The sequence below is a fragment of the Triturus cristatus genome, chromosome 4_2 (assembly GCF_964204655.1).
Source record: "Triturus cristatus chromosome 4_2, aTriCri1.1, whole genome shotgun sequence".
In the NCBI taxonomy this organism is placed as follows: Eukaryota; Metazoa; Chordata; class Amphibia; order Caudata; family Salamandridae; genus Triturus; species Triturus cristatus.
Genome location: NC_140586.1, coordinates 288,478,131 through 288,496,421, shown reverse-complemented (window position 1 = coordinate 288,496,421; position 18,291 = coordinate 288,478,131). Strand labels below are relative to the sequence as shown.

Genomic DNA, 18,291 nt, shown 5'->3' with positions numbered 1-18,291 from the left:
GAGGTACACCGCGGCATGGATTGCAGAGATTGCAGTAGGGGGGAGGCTAGCTAGCGTTTTTTACACCTGCAGACTATACAGACAGAGCGGAGAGCAGGGTGGTTTCCAAGTATCTTTCCTTGGCCTCAGTCAGTTTAAGGTTTTTTTTATGACTGATCTTCTGAAGAGACACAGTCCTTCGCCACAATAGTCCTTTTAGTTAGTGGGGGTACAACTTGATACCACTAGGCAGAAGGGTCTTGCTGGAGGCGGTAATCTCCAAGGTTGGCTGGTTAGCACAGGAGTGCCAGGGCTGCAGCATAGTCTGGTCACATGGGGTGTCAGGGGGAACTATGCTTCATAGAAGTCGGGGTCCATTCGACTAGGTTAGATGATGAAATAGTGTTGAAAAATTTTCATAAGCTGGGTCAGGGAATTGAGGCAGGGGCATGACCTTTCTGAGTTTTAGGATGGGGGGGGGGGCCAGATAGTCGGTCAACTATACTGGCCTGTGGCGGTAAGGTCATGACTGGTGAGCAGTAAATTTAAGGTCCTTAGGGGGCGGTGCCATTCACGGATGGGGTCCCCCAGGAGGAGGGACAAGGGGTCTCTCCTAGAACTCCAGGGGCGGTACATCCGGTTGGATGGATGGGTGCGGGGAAAGAGGGGAGTCACGCTTTCTTTAGGCTGGTTGGCCACCCCGCACTGGTATGGACGTCATTAAATGGCGCAGAGTGCAAGTCCCCCCAAATTGGAATGGAGTTCAGGGAACGTATGGGGGTAAACGGGGGGGTAAGTACCCTCTCGGTAAGCGGGCCCTCTGCGCATGCGCAACACCTACGGGAGGGCGTGGTTAATTGATAAGGATCTGACACCGGTTAGCGACCTTGCCGTAGGCCCAAATAGGATACGCAGAAAATAATTAATGTATGATATGTCCAGATGTTAGATTCGGATAGAAAAACTATGTATTAGTGATAGTTTAAGGTTAGCCATCTGATATCTGTGCATATGAATTGTAATCAAATGTTGTGTTATGTTTCTGCGTATAATTGTGTAAATATTGTTATTTCAAAATTTTTAATTTTGTTTTCATATTTTAATAAATACGGCCGGGGGTTGTACGACCCCCGCCTCCAAAAAGTAATTACCTTCTCATGTCCCTCATTAGAAATGTGGTTTACGCGCAGGGGGAGGGGGAAATTCGGTAGTCCCAGACCATAGAGAAAGGCGGGTGCCGGTATCGGCCCCGCTGCAGATATGGCGGGGCACCGACCCCCTCCCCCCCCCTCGCCTGTTCGCCCGGCCCGGCGCGTGTGACGCGGTGGGCGCGTCGCGGCCGGGATTGGGTGGCGGCAGGGAACCCTTGGCCCGGATGCAATTAAGGTGCTTCCGGGTCAAGGGGGCGGCAGGGGACTGGCCAGTTAGAACTGGCCTTCCCCCAGTGTTAGGATAAAAGGCCGGGGAGTGCGGGACACGGTCTCTTGGTCCCGCGCTCTCAGGCAACCGGATGCAGCCCCTGGGAGGCTGCTAACTATTTGTTTGCCCACCCACCATCCCCTGTTGCAACATGGTCATTGGGTAATGAATGACGGTGCGGTTTTGTTTTTGTTCCTTAGGTTTTTTCCCGTTTACAGGTCATCTATCGTCGTATTTATTGCTATTCCTTGGTCAAGCGGTAAGGTCATGACTGGTGAGCAGTAAATTTAAGGTCCTTAGGGGGCGGTGCCATTCACGGATGGGGTCGCCCAGGAGGAGGGACAAGGGGTCTCTCCTAGAACTCCAGGGGCGGTACATCCGGTTGGATGGATGGGTGCGGGGAAAGAGGGGAGTCACGCTTTCTTTAGGCTGGTTGGCCACCCCGCACTGGAATGGACGTCATTAAATGGCGCAGAGTGCAAGACCCCCCAAATTGGAATGGAGTTCAGGGAACGTATGGGGGTAACCGGGGGGGGGTAAGTACCCTCTCGGTAAGCGGGCCCTCTGCGCATGTGCAACTCCTATGGGAGGGCGTGGTTAATTGATAAGGATCTGACACCGGTTAGCGACCTTGCCGTAGGCCCAAATAGGATACGCAGAAAATTATTAATGTATGATTATGTCCAGATGTTAGATTCGGATAGAAAAACTATGTATTAGTGATAGTTTAAGGTTAGCCATCTGATATCTGTGCATATGAATTGTAATCAAATGTTGTGTTATGTTTCTGCGTATAATTGTGTAAATATTGTTATTTCAAAAATTTTAATTTTGTTTTCATATTTTAATAATTACGGCCGGGGGTTGTACGACCCCCGCCTCCAAAAAGTAATTACCTTCTCATGTTCCTCATTAGAAATGTGGTTTACGCGCAGGGGGAGGGGGAAATTCGGTAGTCCCAGACCATGTACATAGGAGTTCATTTCTTGCCTTCCAAAAAACTCCTGTACAAGCTACAAAAATTCTTGGGGCGACTTTGAGGAGAAAGTATATAATTCGGATTGTGTATTACAGAACAACATATCTCTGGACCATTGTGTCAGAGTAGGGGTGAACCACGCGCCCAGTGCATAGCAACAACCAGCTTCGCTATTAACAGCCCCATGTCAACCAGATGCCGTATGTCTTTACGTACCCGCTTAGAAAAGCCCAAAAGCGCCAACAGAGGGTCAGGCGTTAGGGTTCCCCCGGTTATGACACTTACGTTTTGGAATATTGAAGTTCAGAAGTTTGCTATTGAGGGGCACAACCAAGCTAGATGCATGAATCCTGCTTGCTCTTCCCCACACCTTTCGCACTTAGCTGTATCACGTAAGCCAAATCTATGCAAACGGGCAGGGGTATGGTAAACCATATTGAGGTGTTTAAACTGGATGAGTCGGTGTCGCCCATTCAAAGAAATACGTTCTGTGGCTTCGCAGCAATACCGCCAGGTGTCATCGTCCAGCGTGACCCCCAGGTCTGTCTGCCACTCTAATCTGGCCTTAAAGTAGTGGTTCTTACGATAATCTTGCACCGTGCTGTAAATATGTGAGACAAGCTTGCACGGTAGTACTGAACGTAGCATTAGCGAGAGGGGGGCAAGTTCCGGAGGCTCCATCAGCTCCTCACCCAGCATCTCGCGGAGTGCATGACGGGCTCTGCAAAAGTGGAACATCGTAATTGGAGAAATATTCTGCATTTCTGCAATTAAGTCTTCCCAGTATTGCCCTATCCCATCAGTGAACAAATCACCTATTCCAGAAATATCCAGATTTTTTAAAGCTCGCACCACTTCAGGTTCCGCAATTGTCGGAACCCAAACACACCACTCAATTGGTGTTAGCAGGGAGTACAAAATGGAGTCGGCCTATCTTTTTGTTAGATTGTGCCAGGAGTGTGTGATGGCACTGATCAAGTCTAAAGTGTTGGTGCGCCTCACCGCAGCGCGGAACAAAGCCGTAGCCAAGTGGGAGGGTGCTGTAGCTACCCTTTCTATGTTAAGATGGGTAGGAGAGGTTTGCTGGTGGAGCCAGTAGAAACCGTGCAAGCACTGCGCCACTCGGTAGCTCCAAATCCGGAACACCAAGCCCACCCATGGAATATGGGAGAGTGAGGATGTCCCACCTAACCTGAGGCTGCTTACCGGCCCAAGCTAGCTTAACCTGCAAGGACTTAAGGTGCTTAAAAAATTGTGTGGGAGAATCATAGGTATGTTTAGGAACAAAAAGAGGAATCTGGGTAACATCACAATCTTCATTAGGGATACACGTCCCAAGAGCGACAGTGGGAGCCTTACCCATCTGTTTATATCTTCCTCTAGTTTGACAATCGCTCTACTGTAATTCTCCATTAAGACCGTCTCTGAGCATGTGTGCACCTGAATCCCCAAGTAACGTACCAGGTCTGTAGACCAGGTCAGAGGGAACTCCAATTCTATCTGTTCCATTGCTGAGGTGAGGGGGAAAATAGTAGACTTAGGCCAATTAATTTTGAGTCCAGAGAATTCTCCAAATCTTACCACCTCCCTTAACACAGGGGAGAGGTTAGTCTCGGGGTCTCTAATGTATAGAAGGGTGTCATCCGCATAGGTGGGAATTATTAAGTTATAATTGGGGAATCTAAGCCCTCTGTACTGTCGTACTCCCTTGGGCGCAAGCCAGTGGCTCCGCCACCAGCGCATAGAGTAGTGGGGATAACGGGCATCCCTGCCGGGTGCCCCTGGAAATTGTGATGGAAGAGCTTACAATGTTTCCTACTCTCACCCGGGCCGTAGGGGAATTATAGAGGACTTCCACCAATCTCAACACCAGAAGCATATAGGTCCACTCAACTGAATCAAAAGTCTTTTCGGCATCTAAAAATATCGCAGCTGCTTTGATATCTGGCTTAGTGTGTTGGATAGCACCGAATACTGTACGTAAGTTACGTTGGATAGCACTGAATACTGTACGTAAGTTATGTGTCAATGTACGCCCAGGGGCAAACCCTGCCTGTTCGGGGCCGACCAAAGTCAGGATAAGGGGGGCCAACCGGTTCGCCAACATCTTGGCGAATAATTTAGTGTCGATGTTTAAGAGAGGCAACGGCTTGTATGATGAGCATTCATGAGGAGGCTTGCCTTGCTTCAATAGCGTGACCAGCATGGCTTCGCGCATTGAAGGAGGCATGATTCCACTCTCACCCACCTCTTCAGATAGTGTGATCAGATGAGGAACTAGTTGCTCCTTGTACTCCTTATAGAAGGCCACTGTTAGGCCGTCTTGACCTGGAGCACTACTTGCTCGCATGGATTTTAGCGCGTCTAGGACTTCCCAGGCTTCTAGAGGCCTCAGAAGATACTCTCTATGTTCGTCTGCCAACCAGGGGAGTTTAAAGTGATCCAGGTAATCTAGCATAGTAGTAGCTGTACTGTGCGATTTGGTATGGTATAACTCTGAATAGTAGCTCCTAAAATGGTCAGCGACAGAGTCTGGGTCACTAGTCTTTGCACCTGATACTGAACTGATCTCTATGGGACCTGACGCCTCCCGTCTACCTTTCATTGTGGTTGCCTATGTAGTGCCGGGGCGGTCCCCCTCCCCATATGTCCTCTCTAGGGCGTACTTCTCCTAGAGTTTAACCTCTCTATCAGCTTCTTCATGATATTCCTCCAGTGTGACTTTAAGCTCGTCCATGACCTGGTCGCTGCCTCCTTCAAGAGTTTCCGGCTCCAAAATAGCCAGTTTCCTTTCTATCGATTTGAGGCGCCCTCTTATAGAGCGTAAGACCCCTGAGTGCTTAGCGATTGCTATCCCTCTGATAAAAACCTTAAAGGTTTCCCATATGGTGGCGAATTGAGGTACTAAAACTATATTAGTATCAAAAAAGGTATCAATGGCCTCTGACATCTCCACCCAAAAGACGGCATCCAGAACAGCATATGGGGGGGAACCTCTGCTGGAGCAGGGTTTTCTGTTGAAAATTAATTGGGTTTTAAGCTCCAGTTTTGTCTATGTGACATAACTAAAATTATTAATTTGTAATCACTAATTGGCGCAAATTGTCAGTCAAAACTCTTAAAGAGTTTCTAAGAAAAAGAGAAAGTCATTACAAGGTTAATCAATAATTAATAATGGCAAAAATATCCCATAAAGAGAAATAAATGCAATTTAGCACCTAAAATCTAAATCTGTTCTGATCATTTCAGCTTTTTCCCTCTGCTTCGCTGTGCTAGTCTGTGTCTCTGTCTCAAGCTGCACCATAGCCCCCACAGAATGCAGCCCCTCCCTGTCTCTGTGTCCAGCACAGAAACTGGGCCTGGAGAGAGACGAAAAGCAAGAAAAAGAAAATAATTAGAGCTAATATTGAAAAGAAACAAAAGAGGTCAAAAAGAGACCCACAAGAAATAGAATTAGAAGAATTAAGAGAGAGTGTTTACTTGGAGACAAAAAGGGATGATGAAAGGGAGTCTGGTGTGTAAAGTTGGGAAGAAAGAAAGAGACATTTCAATTTCTCCTAAATTGGGACAACATTTTTTTTTTGGGGGGTTTTGATTTGGTGATAATATCACCAAAGGGGGGATTGCTGGAGCAGGGTTTTCTGTTGAAAATTAATTGGGTTTTAAGCTCCAGTTTTGTCTATGTGACATAACTAAAATTATTAATTTGTAATCACTAATTATCGTTTTTCGTGACAGATTCTGACTAATCAACATACTAACAAGAGAAACTACACGTGGGAATGCATATATGTTGCTCAATAATATGTGCGTTTAAATAAATGACGAGAGTGCTATTTGTTTTATATTCATGTTTTTTAATAACGTGTACTAATGCTTAAATATGTTGCAGATGGCTAGATAATTACATACACATAAGGGTATTAGTGGGGATTAACACTGTTTAATCATTGCGATGATGTAGTAACGTTGTTTGTGTTTCTTTCAATTAAGATGGTCCGTTTTGGCCTAAATGAAAATGGCTGCCATTTACAGCCTGCGTTCGAGTGAATGAGATGTGACGGAAGGCCTTGCTGAATATGGTTGAAAGTCACCTGATCGCAGCCTCTGCACAATTCGAAAAACTTCCATGATGACAGCGATTCCAGGCGTGCTGCCAATCCGCTGAGTTGTCCTTGGTTGAGAATGAAGCCACAATGAACTATTCACAATTGTGATGGCTTTGCTATGATTCTGAGGAAGAGCTTCTATTAATGCAACATTTTCAAGATTGAGTTTCCTTCTTCCGTCTTTTTATTTTTGTGATTTTTCCTGAGCGGAGGTTTTTCAAATGTAGCGATGCTACATCCTTTCTGCTCGCTCTGCTTAGCGGTTCAACGGATATTCAGAACTTATTTGTTGCTATCATTTTGCAAGTTTCATTATAAATATACTAGACTAGAGAGGGTCTGTGTCTTTGCATTTGGGATTTTTGAGGCCACTTCTTTCTGAACCCATGCTGGTGAGGATCGATGCTGTGAGGACGGCGACTCGAGAGACTTTACTGAGAGACCTGTCCTGACCCATTTATGACATTTAGCTAGAATAGGTAAATATGAGAATAACGATTTTGCTATTGATTGACTTTCACTTGAACTAATTTTAGATAAAATTACTTATGTTTGAATTACAGTGTCAGGTGGTTATTTCTTTGTCAATTATTGAATTCCTTATTGTGACAATTATTGTTTAAATCATAACTCAAAGCAATATCAATTTGGTCGCATCGGCCTTAGTGTAGATGCAGAGTGTTCAAGGAGTTTCCTCTCAGGTTCAGTGCGGATAGAGTAATAGAGCGTATGTTGGTGTGATGGGCCCTAGTGAATGAAGAGTGTATGTGCGTGTATCTGTGAAATTACTCTATCTGTGGAAGTAGGGAGAATTTATATGCTCTGATCTGCAGCAATTTCCTGGTAGCAGAGTAATGGTTTTGATTATTGTATTGATTTGATAGGTTGCTTGTACATAGGCTTTTGGTTTCATTGATTATTGATTAATGTTGATATATGTACTAATACTATATGTTGAAGTCGTTATGTTAAGTTTTATGTAGTGCTTCTGGAACTTGGGAGCTGGTGATGGTTCCGTAGTAGGGCAGAGGGAAGTGTGTGCTGCTCTCGGGAAAGACGGGATTGTTGGAATTACCTGTACGTATGCAGGAAAAACGTGTGACAATTGAAGTTGCGCGTCACATTGTCTGGGTTCGGAATTAGTGACATCGTCGTGTGTTACTACTAGAGATATTTCTGTGTATAAGAGTGTGTATGGTAGCAAAGGTTATCTGTGAAACTCTGGTCTTAAGTCCCAGGGATCCGTAAGGTTTGCCGTTAAAGCTTACCGCTGGAGAAGTAATAGGTATACTCTGAGCTTGCTTGAAGGACTGAAATTGTAGTAACAATGGGGTAACCCAGTATCCCTCAGAACCTGGGCGATCATATATCAAACAAACAATGGTTCTGTCGGGTATGCACTATTTCTTTAAACATTGAATCAATCAAAGGTTAATTTCATGAAAGACAAATTCTCATAAGCAACACACATAGAGACCAAAAGAGGGGGTATATGACAAGTTTTATAAATTACTTCATTTATAAATCCCCACATTCAATTTGTATGGCTGTCACTATAAAAAAAAGTAAACTGTAATTTGTGACAAGGTGAAGAGTGGTGCTCAGTGCTATAGTGAGGTGCGTAATATATACAAAGTGACTTTCGTGATAACGACGTTTTAAAAGGCCAGAATACAACGGCTGTTTGAATAGGTCTGTAGACTGAATAAGTGAGTCTTTATACAGAGTCTTTCAGCTGGTCCAGGGGATATGTCGACGTTTCAACCCAGGTAGGCATTACTGTCTTAGTCAATGCGGGTCTTCATCAGGACAAGGAAATGGGGGACAGCCTGGAGAATAATAATGTTTGGTCAGGTGTGTTGGCGTGAGAGGCTGAATAAATCACAGTATGTAGAGTTTATAGGGTAAAGGACTCACCAACTGGGGCCCGTGGTGATTCAGAGGGCTGGTGTGTATGCAGTAGCAAAGGGGTACTGCTGGTGTTCTTCCAAAGTGAGTATCCTAATTGGGAAAATTCGCATAATAAGATCTCTACTTGTTTAAATCAGGTGATTTACTGAAACTTAATATTGAGGTTGCGGTCGACTTACCCACTGAAGGGAATCGACCACTGTCTTCCGAATTCTAGAGACCTCGATGTGGTGGAAGGTTACAGGCAATCGTCCTGTCTCTTGTGATCACTTTATGATTCTGCGAAGAAGGGGGGGAGGGGATTAGTCACCTATTGTGAGGATCGCATCTGAGCGATTGCGCCATTAGCTGTTATACTACAGCGCTTACCTCAATGATAAAGGTGCCAGGAAAAAATGAATTATTTCGGTCCGTGGGTGCAGGCTAACGTCCTATCTGCTCGAGCTCCGACACCAAGTGTGCCGCTGGGCGTCTATTTCATGGTAGGGCAGAGCGCGTGTACGTAGCGTGTGTGATCGCCTCCAGGGCTCGTTGCTAAGCAACACGCTAAACGTATGACGTACCTCCGTCATATGAGTCAAAGGAAAAGCGTCCCGGTCTTGTTGCTAGGCAACCGGCTACGTGGTGCATGCGACTCAATATGCGTCTATGGTAGGGCAGAGCGCGTAGACTCGGTGCATTCAACTATGTAAGGGGCATTACAATAGAATCTCGTCATGAACAGTCAATGGACAGGTGAACTGGGCGCATTCAAGAGTAGCGGTTTAGAGCCAGCATGGTTGATTCGGACAAATCATACATTTAAACAACAGTATGCAATTAAACAAAAATGTACAAACTTTCTTGGATTAAAACAACCAGAGATCAATGCATAGAATCGCTGATACTGCGTTATAAAGTGAGTAAGCTATACATTGTGATTAATGCTACTGAGTTCATGTTTCGTGAGTTCGTGACCACAAACATGAACTCAGTAGCATTAATCACAATGTATAGCTTACTCACTTTATAACGCAGTATCAGCGATTCTATGCATTGATCTCTGGTTGTTTTAATCCAAGAAAGTTTGTACATTTTTGTTTAATTGCATACTGTTGTTTAAATGTATGATTTGTCCGAATCAACCATGCTGGCTCTAAACCGCTACTCTTGAATGCGCCCAGTTCACCTGTCCATTGACTGTTCATGACGAGATTCTATTGTAATGCCCCTTACATAGTTGAATGCACCGAGTCTACGCGCTCTGCCCTACCATAGACGCATATTGAGTCGCATGCACCACGTAGCCGGTTGCCTAGCAACAAGACCGGGACGCTTTTCCTTTGACTCATATGACGGAGGTACGTCATACGTTTAGCGTGTTGCTTAGCAACGAGCCCTGGAGGCGATCACACACGCTACGTACACGCGCTCTGCCCTACCATGAAATAGACGCCCAGCGGCACACTTGGTGTCGGAGCTCGAGCAGATAGGACGTTAGCCTGCACCCACGGACCGGAATTAATTCATTTTTTCCTGGCACCTTTATCATTGAGGTAAGCGCTGTAGTATAACAGCTAATGGCGCAATCGCTCAGATGCGATCCTCACAATAGGTGACTAATCCCCTCCCCCCCTTCTTCGCAGAATCATAAAGTGATCACAAGAGACAGGACGATTGCCTGTAACCTTCCACCACATCGAGGTCTCTAGAATTCGGAAGACAGTGGTCGATTCCCTTCAGTGGGTAAGTCGACCGCAACCTCGATATTAAGTTTCAGTAAATCACCTGATTTAAACAAGTAGAGATCTTATTATGCGAATTTTCCCAATTAGGATACTCACTTTGGAAGAACACCAGCAGTACCCCTTTGCTACTGCATACACACCAGCCCTCTGAATCACCACGGGCCCCAGTTGGTGAGTCCTTTACCCTATAAACTCTACATACTGTGATTTATTCAGCCTCTCACGCCAACACACCTGACCAAACATTATTATTCTCCAGGCTGTCCCCCATTTCCTTGTCCTGATGAAGACCCGCATTGACTAAGACAGTAATGCCTACCTGGGTTGAAACGTCGACATATCCCCTGGACCAGCTGAAAGACTCTGTATAAAGACTCACTTATTCAGTCTACAGACCTATTCAAACAGCCGTTGTATTCTGGCCTTTTAAAACGTCGTTATCACGAAAGTCACTTTGTATATATTACGCACCTCACTATAGCACTGAGCACCACTCTTCACCTTGTCACAAATTACAGTTTACTTTTTTTATAGTGACAGCCATACAAATTGAATGTGGGGATTTATAAATGAAGTAATTTATAAAACTTGTCATATACCCCCTCTTTTGGTCTCTATGTGTGTTGCTTATGAGAATTTGTCTTTCATGAAATTAACCTTTGATTGATTCAATGTTTAAAGAAATAGTGCATACCCGACAGAACCATTGTTTGTTTGATATATGCTTGAAGGACTGGGCAGAAGTAAATGCTGCTTGGTTAACGTGTGTTATAATTCTGTAGCGGGACAGATTGTTCGCTGTTCTGGGGAAAAGCAGGATTCTGTGTAAGTGTACTATGTTTTCTTGTGTGAAAGTGCGTGAATGTATGAGCATTTAGTTAATTGTGAAAGCTCCTAGGAACAGTCCGGGAGGAAGCAGTTACTGGATGTGTGTTAGAAGGGCAGAGTAGAGGGATGTGCTACTGTGTCAACGAGAGTAATAATTCCGTGGTAGAGCAGAGGTAAGCGCTGTTCTAGAGAGAAGCGGGATTCTTGTGAGAAAGATTTCTTTACTATTCTGTGGTTAGCGAAGCAGACAATGGAGATGTTTATATGTTGTAACTAATAGATTTTGTAGAATTGTGAGACAAGGCCAACGGAGACGGCTTTGTAAAGGAGGGGTAGTCGAGTGACAAGAGACAGGAGTCAAAGCGGCTGCAGCGACTACTGACGTCAGAAAGACCGCGCTCTGATTGGATAGTGAATCGGAACAGTGCTCGCGCTGGGATTGGTGCGTTAGTGTGAGCCGCGCAGGGATTGGAAGAAGTACAGAGTGACGTAGACGCTCCAGGATTGGTGCGTTGGTGTGAGTCGCGCTGTTATTGGACAAAAGATTCGCAACTGTACGGAAGGGACTAGAGAGTTTTGGTAAACGCTGAAATGTATTACCAAGAGGGGAAAAAGAAGAAATCATTGTTCAGTAAAATAAAGAAATGGTTTGACAAGGATAAGGACATTAAAACAAGAGAAGGTGAATTGCTACCTCCGACGAAAACACCTGCATCCTTCATGGTTGCGAAATATGGGTATCATACTTGTATATGGTTGGACAATTGGGTTAGGTATACTAAAGAAGATGGTGTTTTAGCTTTCCCGGAACATGGTTCATTTAATTTGGCTGTGTTGAGAAATTTACAGGAAAAGATGTTGTGTCTTGAGCCGAGACCAAGGCCGACACAGTTCGAGGCATTGGTAGAATGGGAAGATGAGGTGCATGAGCGAGCGAAACAGAGAAGTGGGAGTCAGTATAGGTATATGTTTGGGAGGAAATATGATCGTGAAACTCATCATGACCGAATGAGGAGATGGCGAGATGCGAGTATGACAGAGGGATTATACCCTATGAGGACAGTTGATGAAAAGGAGGACAGGAAGGAAGCAGGGAGGGTACCTGATGCAGAAGTGAAAAGGTTTGGAGCTAATGATTATGAGGATGAGGTTCTGGATGACATGATTTACAAGAGACCACCTCCATATAGACCAGAATCAGAAGAGAGCACACCAGTGGCTACTCCAATAAGGGATACTTTGCGTATCATTGAGACAGAAGTTGTGTCTCCTGATTTGAAAGGTGGTAGCTCTTTCATGGAAAGGGAAAGAGAGAAAGAGCGAGAGAAAGAGGATCAAATTAGTGATGAGAAAACAAAAGAATTAGCCAGAACAACATCTGAGCTGACTGAAAAGATCAGAGAGCTGACAAAGAATCTAGAAGCAGTTACGGTACCTGTAACCATAGGTCCGGTTATGCCTGTTTTTGATAAGCAGAGGACGGGTGAAAGTGGTTTAATGGTTCCATATATAGGGAACGGATTGGCTGGTTCTTCGGGAGAGTCAGGAATGAGGGTGAGAGAAAATCAGTTGAGGCATACCATAGGCGATGATGAGTTAAATGTACAGTCTAATTCAGGATTGAATACCAGTTGTGTAGGAATGCCAATATTGGAACCACAGAGGATGGCAGAACCAGTGAGCACAGTGAAAAAGTCTACTGAAATAACGGCTGAGGATTTGAATGATTGGTTGAAAGTTCTTCAAAAGAAGGAGAAAAAATCTCAAGCAATTGATGTAGCCAGGTTGCGCATAGAATTGGACTAGCTTATTGCAGGAACGGTTTCTATGGAAATTCTGAGAGATCATCATGATGGTGAATTGTTATATATGTGTAAGAGTATCACCTGGAGGGCTAAAAGTACACATGATAGGTTAAGAGGAATAGCGAGTGAATTGGGAGTAGACATGGAAAAAGTGAAGGCTTTGCAGAAACCTTATCGAGTGGATTTTTCTGAAAAGGACATAGAAAATTTGAATAATGTAGGCAGAACAGGGCAAATTAAAGAGATGATTTCCTTGTTGCGGAAATGGGGTGATGTAGAAAGATGGAAGGACAGGTGGTACAAGGAAAGGCAAGAATCCGTGGATAGGACTTATTCTGCATTTCCAGTGAGGGAAAAGGAGAAAACAGTGGATGCTTATCCTATTAGAGAAATACCTGGAGGAGGATATGTACATGTTCCATGGACTAGACAGGATATTTTGTCATTTACAAATGATTTCCCTCGACTGAGAGAAAAGCCCGTCGAGTGGTATAGGCAGGTAGACAGGTTTGTGAAATTGTCAAAAGTGCTGTGGATTGACCTGAATAGTCTGTTTGATATAATTGTTCCGGTAGACTTGTGGGCTGAGTGTAAAATAGTCACAGGTTGGCCTGATAAGGAATACCCAAGAGATCAAAAGACAGGAGCTCCAGATCCAGAAGTTATGAAAAAATACGATCAGGTTATTGTGTTTCTGAAAAACAAGGTACCTCCAAAAGAGACAGACTGGGTTAAAATAGATCGAACACATCAGGAAGCAAAAGAATCAGTTTATGCTTTCTATGAAAGGCTGATACTAGCTTTTAAACAGTTCAGTGGAGAAGAACACCTGGGTGATAAAGATTTGAGTCATTTTGTATACAGATTTGTATATGGCCTGAGACCTGAGATTAGTGAAAGAATTCGTGAGCATACAGTTGATTGGCAGAGTAAGAAAATTGATGAAATCCTGAGACATGCTAAATATTTCAGTGATGAAATTGAAGCAAAACAAAGGAAGCTGAAAGAGAAGGCAATGTGGGCACAGGTGAAAGTTGCAGAGAGACAAGAAGCACAGTTGGTGGAGCAAGCAAATAATCCAGGAATTAGGCCCAGATATGCAGGAAAAGGAAAGGGAAGCTTGGAGGAGGCCAAGAAGAAGTTCCCTTGCCACAATTGTGGTCAACTGGGACATTGGAGATCCGAATGTACGAATCCACCATTAGTAAGTAATGAGAATAAATCTTTGAATCAACAGGTGCAGAACGAGGGGTGTAATCATCAGCAGCAACAGCAGAAGGGTGTTAAGCAGCAGAGTCAAGAGCCAAAACCGCCCTTGCCGCAGAATAGAGGGTCCCAAAAGAACAGCCAGGATTCGGGATTGTACAATGATGAGCAGGTAAACAAACAGAGACGTTCGAACCTGGTACAGCAGTACTGGTTAAAGAATGAAGGGAGTGAGTCTGAGGGTGATTATTGACGGTGCCGAGGAGAGGAGGAAGAGTGCATACTTGGTGCAACTCTAGGAATAGACCAGGCAGGACCATTTGTGGATGGGAAAATAAATGAAGAGAGTGTTACTTTTTTAGTAGACACAGGTGCAACGAGATCAACTGTCAGGTCAGCAGATGTGAGAAATCTTCCTCTCTCGGACGAAGCAATCCAAGTAGTGGGTGTAGCCAACACACAGATTAAGACTCGTCTTACTGAACCAGTAAGGGTAAAAATAGGGAAATTTTCAGACATGCACAGATTTGTGGTCTGTGACACCAGTCCAGTGAACTTGTTAAGTAGGGATTTATTGTGCAAGATGAATTGTACAATTTTCTGTACTCCGGATGGAATAGCTTTTGAGACACCGGATGAGGATGTCTTGTACAGAATGACTCTAGATAATAGAGAAAGTGAAATTGTGAGTACATATGCCGTCTTTAATCCAGATGACTTGCCTAAAGAATTAAGAGACACAGTGAAAACAGCAGTTTGGGATTTTACTGGAGAAGATGTGGGATTGATGAATAATGTAGATCCAGTGAAAATTTCAGTGAAAGAGGGAATTACTTATCCTAATATTCCTCAGTACAAAATGACACCAGAAATAATTGAGGGAATAACGCCTATAATTGAGAAAATGATCCAGCAAGGAGTTTTGAGAGAATTACTGAGTAGTCCGTGTAATTCACCGATAATGGGGCTAAAGAAGCCTAATGGGAAGTTCAGGATTGTACAGGATTTGAGAAAGGTTAACAAAATTGTGGTGGCATGTTGTCCCATTGTGCCAAATCCGTCAGTGATTTTGTATCAGATTCCGCATGATGCTGAATGGTACACAGTGATTGATTTATGTCATGCTTTCTTTTCAATTCCATTGCATCATGACAGTCAGCCTATTTTTGCATTTAGGTTTGGACAGCGTATTTTAGCATGGTGTCGTATCCCACAGGGGTATACAGAGAGTCCTTCGATATTCAATCAGTTATTGAAAAGGTCATTGGAGAGTTTGATCATGCCTGAGAGCTCAGTGCTAGTGCAGTACATCGATGACTTACTTGTGGCATCGAAGACACGTGAAGCTTGTGAAGTAGATACCATAGCTTTACTGAATCATCTGGCAGATGGAGGGTTAAAGGTATCTCCAGCCAAATTACAATTTTGCAAGAAAGAGGTGCATTATCTTGGACACAATATTGAAAAAGGTCTGAGAAAAGTGACTGATGACAGAATTAGAATCATCAGAGGAATGAGAGCCCCAAAGACCCAAAGAGAAGTGAGGATGTTTCTGGGGATGGTGGGTTATTGTCGTCAGTGGATAAGTAATTTTTCCCTGATAGCAAGGCCATTGATTAAGCTGACCAAAAGTGAGGTGAGAGACCCATTGGAGCTGGATGGAGAACAAATGGCAGCATTTGAAGAGTTAAAGAGCAGAATGTGTGAAGCCCCTGCTTTGGGAATGCCTGATTATGAGAAAGAGTTTGAGTTGTACTGCAGTGAGAGAAATGGATGTGCACTTTCAGTGTTAATACAAAAGCATGGACAACTGAGAAGGCCTATTGCGTACTTCTCATCGACACTTGACCCTGTAGCTGTGGGTTTACCAGGTTGCTTGAAATCAGTAGCTGCTACGTGCAGAAGTTTGGAACAGAGTGAGGGTATTATCATGGGATATCCTGTAAGGGTATTCGTACCTCATAATGTGGCGATTCTTTTGACAAGAAGCAGAACTCAATATATGTCACATAGTCGGCTGACTAAATATGAGAAAATCATTCTGGGAGCATCAAATGTGACTCTTGAAAGATGTGTGAATGTGAATCCAGCGACATTGTTGCCTGATGCTGAAAATGTGGTTGTGAAGGATGAAATTGATCATGATTGTTTGGATGTACTTGACTACTGTACGAAACCAAGACCAGATATTAGAGATCTTCCTCTACATGTGAGTGATCATGTATTGTTTGTGGATGGATCTTGTCTGAGGACTGACGATGGTGTGCTGAGTGCAGCATATGCAGTATGTAAAGTTTCAGAAGTGATGGAAGCATCTTCTTTGAAAGGAGTAAAATCTGCTCAAGTTGCTGAATTGGTGGCATTGACGAAAGCTTGCAAAATTGGAAAGAATCTGAGAGTGACTGTGATGACTGATAGTCAGTATGGTTTTGGAGTTGTGCATGATTTTGGCCAATTGTGGCTACAGAGAGGTTTTTTGACGTCGAGTGGAACTCCAATAAAGAATGCTGAAGTGATTGGGAAGTTGCTTGAGGCAATACAGCTGCCTAAAGAACTAGCAGTTGTAAAATGTGCTGCTCATGGACAAGGAGATGATTTTGTTACCCTTGGTAATAGATTTGCCAATGACATAGCACAGTATTGTGCTAAGAATAACCAATCGATTAATCGGGAACGAGAAAAGGAAATGTCTTTTTGTTCTGTGATGTTTACTAATGTCCTAGAAACGTGGGATGAAGTGAAACTGTTGCAGGATGAGGCAGGAAAGGAAGAGAAGAAAGATTGGATTAAGGCAGGTTGTGCTCCGAGAGAATCAGATCATGTTTGGGTCTGTAAAGATGGAAGACCAGTCATGCCAAATAGCATGTTGTCGACAATGGCAAGAATGTATCATGGCCAGGGACACCTGGGGAGGGATGCCATGATTAGGTCTTTTAAACAGACCTGGTATAATGCAAAGTTCAGGCTGATTGCAGAAAGTATCTGTCAAAGATGTTTGATTTGTCAGCAATTCAACACTGGGAAGAAGACAGTGGTGAGCCTAGGAACAATAGGCAGAGAAGGAGGTCCTTTTACCAGAATGCAAATAGATTTCATTGAAATGCCCCAAGTGAACAGATTGAGGTATGTTCTAGTGGTAGTCTGTTTGTTCTCGAGATAGGTGGAGGCTTATCCAACTAGGAGAAATGATGGAATAACAGTGGCAAAGTTACTGTTAAGAGAACTGATTCCTAGGTATGGGTTTCCAGTAACGATTGAGTCTGATAGAGGTGGACACTTCTATAATGAGCTCATGAATTTAATTTGTGAAGCATTAAGCATACAGCAGAAGTTACATTGTGCATACAGACCAGAGGCTTCTGGAGTTGTTGAACAGATAAATGGCACAATCAAGAACAGAATTGGTAAGATGTGTTTAGCTACTGGAATGAAATGGCCTGAGGTCTTGCCTCTAGTGTTGATGACTATTAGGTCTACTCCAGATAGAACTACTGGTTTGAGTCCGCATGAAATCCTAATGGGACGTGCGATGAGACATGCATTTGTGCCTGTCAATAAGTTGATGACAATAACTGATGACATGATTTTGGATTACTGTAAAAGGCCTGGCTGACGCAGTTCATTCTGTGTTTCACCAGGTTGGAGAAGACGCTACTACACTTGAAAGGAAGCAAGCCCATGATCTGAGTCCAGGGGATTGGGTGAGGATAAAGGTGCACAGGAGAAGAAATTGCTTGGTTCCAAGGTGGGGAAGACCAAGACAAGTCATTCTGACTATGACAACTGCTGTAAAGTGTGCCGGTGTGAAGAACTGGGTGCATGCAAGTCATACTCTGAGAGTTCCAAATCCAAGAGAAGGGACTGGTAAAGAGTATTTTGAAGAGTCAGACTCGAGTGATGATGAAGAAACTGAGCCAGTGAGAAGGGAAAAGAATCCTGAAAGAGCTGAAGGAGAAAGAGAGTCAGGTGATTCTTTCCTTCCAAAAGAGGCTTCAAGGCAAGCATTGAGAGTTTCAGAGGAGAGATCAGATTCTGTAAGAGTGCCTGAAGTTCCAACGAGCAGTGGAGAAGAAAGGAGAGAAAAGAGCAATTCCACAGGGAATACTCCTGAATCAGATGAGGAGGTTGAAATTCCACTTGAGATTACACCTGAAGAAGCAGGGTCAGAAGAAGATAGAGAGGGACAGATTGCGGAAGACCCCCGAGGAGGTGTAGGGAACATTTCTAATGAGCTAGGTGAAGGGACAAGTAGACAGCAAGAAGATTGCGTGTTGGAGACCCGAGGAGGGACAGGAATAGGGAAATCTCGAGTGGTGGAAAAGAAGTCT

The 18,291-nt window shown here is 44.0% G+C and overlaps 1 protein-coding gene and 1 long non-coding RNA gene across 2 annotated transcripts in view; one reads left to right on the top strand and one right to left on the bottom strand.

Annotated features, from left to right (window-relative positions):
- LOC146833663 (uncharacterized) overlaps positions 1-7,040 on the top strand; it is a 74,705-nt gene extending 67,665 nt beyond the window's left edge. Inside the window, exon 3 of the long non-coding RNA XR_014960607.1 lies at positions 6,371-7,040. This is a non-coding gene — a long non-coding RNA (uncharacterized LOC146833663). The remainder of the gene's footprint in view (positions 1-6,370) is intronic.
- Positions 1-18,291, bottom strand: part of LOC146833662 (polyisoprenoid diphosphate/phosphate phosphohydrolase PLPP6-like) — a 174,737-nt gene that overhangs the window by 52,162 nt on the left and 104,284 nt on the right. The window lies entirely within an intron of this gene.